Source organism: Microtus pennsylvanicus, chromosome 7 (genome assembly GCF_037038515.1).
Source record: "Microtus pennsylvanicus isolate mMicPen1 chromosome 7, mMicPen1.hap1, whole genome shotgun sequence".
NCBI classification, from domain to species: Eukaryota; Metazoa; Chordata; class Mammalia; order Rodentia; family Cricetidae; genus Microtus; species Microtus pennsylvanicus.
In genome coordinates this window covers 124979607-124986514 of record NC_134585.1, presented here as the reverse complement: position 1 = coordinate 124986514, position 6908 = coordinate 124979607, and the positions used below count along the sequence as shown (strand labels likewise).

Here is a 6908-nt window from a genome sequence, read left to right as displayed (position 1 = left end):
ATTGTTGCTCTCTGAAATGGTTTCCGTCTGCTGTAAAGAGAGCTTCTTTGATAAGGAGTGAGAGCTATTCTTACCTGTGGATACATGGACACGTATTTAGAAGTTAATTGGTTTAGGAAGATGGCAACGGTAGGCTTTTCTCTGTATTGATGACTGCTCCAGACACAGGTGCTTGACTCTGTTTACAGCACCAGGCATGGATTCTCTCCTATTGAGTAGTCTTCAGTCCAGTTAGAAAGCTGTTGGTCACTCAAGTACCACTGCGGCACCACTGCAGATAGCTGGTCAAGTTGGCCATTGTGGTATTCGCAGGTTTTACAGCTAACTAGAACTGTGGGTTGCCTTTTCTTTTAGTTCCCTCTTGGCAGCTTGTATGCATCTTCCAATACTACAAGAGCTGTCTTCAGGAAGAAGGCATGCAGGTCACTTCTAGCTTAATTCGTCCAATTCTTGTGTCTGAAATATATGAGTTTTCTGGAATAGGAGTTTTTTAGTATGTTTTGAAAACGGTTAAGGTGACATCTCCAGCATTACTCTTTTGGCTATCGAGGGTCTTTTGTGCTTTTATATGAATTTTAAGTTTTTTATTCTGTTTTCTTTTTCTTTCTTTCTTTCTTTTCTTTTTTTTTTTTGCTTTTGTTTTTCAAGATAGGGTTTCTCTGTATCTTTGGAGCCTGTCCTGGAACTTGCTCTTGTAGACTAGGCTAGCCTCAAACTCACAGAGATCTGCTTGCCTCTGCCTCTCGAGCGCTGGGCTTAAAGGTGTGTACCACCACCATCTGGCTCGAATTTTAAGTTTTTTTTTCTATTTACGAGAAGAATCGTTTTAGGATATTGATGACAGATTGGAGGGAAGGAGTGGGAGAGTGTGTGGAGGGAGTGAGAGGAGGGGAAGGAGTGGGAATTTCAGTTGGTATTTCTTTAAGTAATAAAATAATAATAATAAAAAGAATATTGGTGGGGATTGCATTGGATTTTTAAGATTGTTTTTTTTAAAAAAGAGCCATTTTTACAACATTGATTTTTTTCCAGTTTGTGAGCATGGTTTTCTACTTTCTAATGTGTTTTTCAATCTTTTTTAACATTCTCATTGTAGGGTCTTTTCTTCCTTGGTTAGGATAACTCTGAGGATTTAAAAAAAAAACAATTGTTAATGGAATCATTTCCTTGATTTCTTTCTCAGTGTACTTATTGGTATAAATGGACTCTTTGATTTTTGTATGTTGGTTTTGTGTCCTGCCACTTTGCTGGATTTGTTTATCAAATCTAAGAGTTGTCTGGTGGGGTCTTTAAGGTTTCTTTTCTTTTTTAATTTTAAAAGCCCGATGTGCTTATAAAGATCATGCTTACAAGAAGGAAACTGCGTAATGAAGAAATATCAAAATGAAGTTGATGAATAAAAAGGCACATTTCAAAAGTGTAAAAGTACAAAGAGTCCTTTCTTTGTCCTACTAACATAGGACGAAAGGGAAATCAGTTTGAAAGTTTCTCAAAAAGCTGAAAATCGATCTACCACAAGATCCAGCCATAAGATTCTCGGGCATATACACAAATATTCTATATTTTATTATAGAGACTTGATGATCCATGTTCATTGCTGGCCTATTCATAGTAATCAGGGGATGAAAACAGTCTAGATAAGCTGATAAATGGGAGTGAAGATGCTATAAATTCACACAATGGACTAGCCAACTATCAAAATACTCTGAAATTATGCAATTTGCAGATCACCTCTTGATGTTGGATTCCCTTCTTTTATGCTCTGAATATGCTTAAACAGATATTTAAAGAGAAAGTAGGTGGAATCAGAGAGATGCTATGCAGCTGCCAAAGGAGAAAGACGCCAGCCACCTGGCAGAACCCTACCAGTAGGCTACAGCCTGGTGGTAATACACAGATTAATAGAAATGGTTAATTTAAGATGTAAGAGTTAGCTACAAATATGCCTAAGCTATTGGCCAAACAGTATTGTAATTAATATAGTTTCTGTGTTATTAGTTAGGTCTGGGTGACCAGGAAATGAGCAGTCCCTGGCTACAAAATGGTGCACCAATGTGGGGCAGCTACATTCACATAAAACCTGAGAGAGCTTGAAAAAAATTCCAGGTATAAAAGAACAAAGTTAAGCACAACTTCTTGATAGTAGTACCTTTTTTTTTTCCCAGATAGGCTTTGTTTGCTGGCAGTGAACAGAGGCATGCCTGTAAGAGAGGTCTTCCTAGGTCATACTGGCATGAACAGCTATGGCCTTTTCAGGAGGTCTGGCTAAGGAACACTTAAATGGGGTTTGTGAGCAGAGTGCTACAACTTGTTTTATGACAACATAGACCCCTTGCGTCCCTGGAGCTGGGGTGGGCGGTGAGCTGTGGAGCTAGCAGTGAACATACCTCTGCCATGTTGGACTGGGTTAGGCAAAAAGGAAAGGTAGCCTTAGTCCTAGCCAAGTAGCTTAGCATTTTAAGAAGTGCTCCTGATCAGAAAAGGAATACAGGTACGTAATAAAGATGAATTCAGACAATAAAAAACCTCTGAATGAGACTCAACATGTTTAAAAAATGTGCCTAGGCTTGGGAGAGAGAGAAAAAAGAATATAGACAGTTATAAAAAGAAGTAAATAGTTTAAAAAAATTAAACAAAGTCTTGGTTTTGGAAGTTCCTTACAGCGTTCTTCCTGTTTACTTAGGTAATATTATATTCTTCTGGAGTCTTTGATACAGTTGAAGAATATATAGTTATAATTATAGTTTTCCTTAGTTATGATAAAAGATAAAGTAGACATAAATATTTTAACTGTAATTATTGCTTGATATCTGTTTTGTTATATGTAATTTTACTTTGTTAAAGTTAAAACCTTCCTTTTTATTTAGACAGAAAAGGGGAGATGATATGGGATTCTGCTCTGTATGTCATATGTTTTATTACTATTGGTTATTAAGGAAGTTGTTTCGACTAATGACTTTAGAGTAAAGTCATGTTGGAAATACAGACAGAGATATAGAGAAAAAGTAGGCAGATTCAGAGAGATTCTATGTAGCTGCCAAAGAAGAAAGATACCTGCTGCCAGCCAGAAGTTACTGGTAGGCCATAGCATTGTGGTGATACACAGATGAATAGAAATGGGTTAATTTAAGATGTAAGAGTTAGCTAGAGATATTCCTAAGCTATTGGCCAAACTGTATTGTAATTAATATAGTTTCTGTGTGATTATTCAGGCCTGGGAAGCTGGGAAATGCACAAGCAGTCTCTCTACAACCTCTGTCTTCATCAGAGCATCTTTCTTTTAAAAAAAAAAAGTACTTGGCAATTAACACAGCAGGAACTGTCAACATGCAGAGAAAAAAGAGAATTCAGAGTTCTCAGCCATGAATGTGATATCTATATTATATCCCTCCGCTCAAGACTCAAAGATATTTGAAGAAAAGAGGTGGAAAAATTATAAGAGCCAGACATGGTAGATAGATGATTTTAAGGAAGCAACATTTTCTAGTCATGACAAGGCAGATGTAGATGTGAACTCACAAGAGACTGACATCATGCACAAGGCCTGATAGAGAAGGGCTGGTCACCCCCTAGCCAAGGTGCTATTGGCATTTTATGGGTTCTGGGAGTGGGAGAATCATTTTTCTTCATTGGTGTGACAATTAGCATATTGACCACACTCCAAGGCAAGATTCATGCCCAGGAGTAATTGACTAACACAAAGTAGACTCAATGATTTTTCAGAGAGAGAGAGAGAGAGAGAGAGAGAGAGAGAGAGAGAGAGAGAGAGAGAGAGAGAGAGAGACCAGAGCAAGGAAGAAAGGAAGGAAAGAAGAAAAGAAGAAAACTGAGCAAGCTGTGGAGAACAAGTCAGGAAGTAGTATTACTCTGTTCCTGCCTTGGCTTTCCTCAGTGGTGGACTCTAACCTGTAAGCCAAATAACCCTGTCCTGCCCAAAGTTCCCTTTGGTTGTGGTGCTTATCACAGCAACAGAATCACCTCTTTATTGGCGAAACTGGCTTATTGAAGTCAGCCACTGTTTGTTGGATTACTCTATGGTTTTATATCTAGTGTTTGTTTCATGAAATAGTCATAGATGTTCAAAGTAGTAGTTTTTATTTATTTGTCTGAGTGTGCCACAACCTGTATGGAGGTCAGGAGACAGCTCTTAGGGAGTTGGTTCTTTCCTGTCACTCTGTGGGATCAAATGATAAAACTCAGGTCATGAGGTCTGTAGTCAAGCGTTTCTACCCCTGAGCCATCTAGCAGGTTCTATATGTTTAAAATTGTCATGTTTTCTTGATGTGCTTTTTTTCCTTAATCAGCTTGAAGTAACTTTACATTTTCTGGCTAATCTTGGTTCAGAGTCTATTTTGTCGACTTCTTGCTCCCTGGTTCCTTTTACTTGGAATATCTCTTTCTATTTTCATGGTGAAGTAGTTAGTGTCCGTCTTTGATGAGGAGGTACATTCCTGAGAGATAACTAATAAATATGTCTTGTTTTTTAAACCATTCAACCAGTCTGTGCCTTTTTTTAACAGAAATTTTAGTTAATTTTTATTTAGAACTTCATTGAATGTGAAATGTCCATCTTTACAATAAACAAATATAGTAACAATAACTCACACTAAAACAAAACATACTTCTTCTGTTTAGATAGCCATTGCTTTTCTGTTTGGGGCAGTTTAAAGTTTTACTTTGGTCACGAAAACAAGAATGTATCTTTACAAAGGCTCAAAATAGACCATTTTTTAAACAAAGGCGATGTTTCACAAAAGACTGTGAATAGAACCTTAACTAGCTGTTACAAATCTAATAAGATTTATTAAAAAGAAGTTATATCAATAACATATCTGAAAGGTTCTTATATAAAATATCAAATAAAGAAAAGAATTTATCAATGTCCAAAAAAGTGAGTTTGTTCATAAAAAAGTCTGATAAATTACCATAAAAAGTGCAACATTCTTCTTGACCCCTTCTTGTCCAAAATTTTCCACTCGATAAAATAGCCAAGGATCTGAAACTGAGAAAATATATTTGAGTACAGTGTGTGAAACGTGATACTATTTTTTCTTTTTCCTTCTTCCCCCTACCCTATCTTCGGAAGATTTTACTAACTCACAACAAGCTTGCCACTTTAGTGTGTTGCTCAGATGTAAGAGACACTTCTCTGTGTAGTTTTTGGTCTGTTTTCCACTGTCTCTTGATCCCAAATTTATATGAATTCTTACATGCATCTTTCGGAATTCTCTGCTATTGCTTGTTGGGTGTTCTCAATTGTGTTTTGTGGTCTGTTTGAGAATGAGAGCTTGGGAAAGGGTATGTTACAATGGAGGAGACTGTGAGTCACTGGAATCCATGGCTGTAGGAGGATGTATATGGCTGAGCTTGCGATGGACTGCTGGCTGGTCTATAACTAGCCAAAGAGCTGAAATAACACAGTTTAGTAAGCCTTGGATGTGACCTGTAATTACACCATGGATCTCAGTGGCTGCTGTCTCCCTTATCCTTAGAGACACCTGTTCACTGTACCAGGACATTTGTGGCATGCAGATGAGGTTTGGTGCAGCTAGCTTCCTTCCTTCCTTCCTTCCTTCCTTCCTTCCTTCCTTCCTTCCTTCCTTCCTTTTCTTTCCTTCTTTCCCTCCCTTCCTTCCCTCCCTTTCCCCCAACTCTTTTTTTTGAGCATCTTTCAACTGACCCTGCTTGAGTGAAGCTATTCGTACACGTGGGCTCAAATTCATGCACATGGAGACTTGCCCCTAGTAATCTTCCTTTGAGGGCCTGAGCAAAGGCTTTCTCATCATCCTCCAGGCCACCTCATTCACCAGGAATAAATACTTTGCCTTATCTGCTTGATAGTGAAGTTGCTGGTGTGGTTATGCTTCTTCAGATTGCAGTACAAGGAGATGCAGTTGCTCTGATGCAGCAAGTCCTGTGTGATGTAGACCTTCCACACACCCAGGGACCACTCTATCCTGTTGTACAAGTAGGGGTAAAAAAAATATGGCTTGGAATCTGAAGGCCTTGGCTTGAACCACAAGTGCCTGCCTGGTGTCACCAAAGCCGATAAGGCCCAGTGTCTCATCATGGATAGAGATGCTACTGGAGCCACCCCACAGATCTATTCCACGCTTTGTATCCGTGTGCCTTCCCCAAGCACATGGTACAGATGGGTACTGCTGATATAGATCGAGAATGTATCAGGAGGTGGAATACGCTGTCCCCTCCATAACCATAGGCAGGATGCTTCATGTGGTGACCCCGAACTTGCCAGCAGCCTTGATATTCTCATTACCATAGCCACTCTCAGAGCCTTAAACTTCTCCAGTCTTCCTTAGTGAGGGTGACAAGTGGTAGGTACATTGTGGCACCTACAGATTTATTTAATACCTTCTCGTGAGATTGTGTGTCTCAGAAGGCCACAGTGGCTGAGTCCTTCAGGATGGCTATCTCTGCCATGCAGTGCCACTAGAGAGAGGGGTGTGAGCTGTGGCTCATAATCCGAGGGCAGATATCTTCACATATATTCTGTACAGTCATTGTAGCTTGACTTTGAGTTTAGCCACAAAGGTCATTCTTTGTTGAGCACTGAGATTAGGAATCAAAGGGCAAAGCAGTCAGCAGTTCCAAGGGGAACTCGCAGGAGTGAGTTGTATACCTTGCACCCAATATGCATGCATGTGAATCCAGTATAAGTAAGTGTGTCAACAAACTACAGCTCTGCTTTTTTTATTTTTTAAGGGGATGTGGTTTATTCAGTTCACATCCTTTTACTTGTTGCTAGAGCCTGTTGGTGTGTAGGAAGCCACCGCCTTACTGGCAGTGGCAGAGTAGGGGAGGGGTGTGGCGAGTGGTTGCTCAGGGCAGCATGGCTTCTGACTGGATATCCGCTCCTCCAGTGTTCATGAACAACCTTAAGATCACAC

General features: G+C 39.5%; 1 pseudogene; it reads right to left on the bottom strand.

Annotated features, from left to right (window-relative positions):
- Positions 1 to 5303: 5303 nt before the first annotated feature.
- LOC142854112 (C-terminal-binding protein 2 pseudogene) lies at positions 5304 to 6441 on the bottom strand (annotated as a pseudogene).
- Between the last annotated feature and the right edge of the window lie 467 nt (positions 6442 to 6908).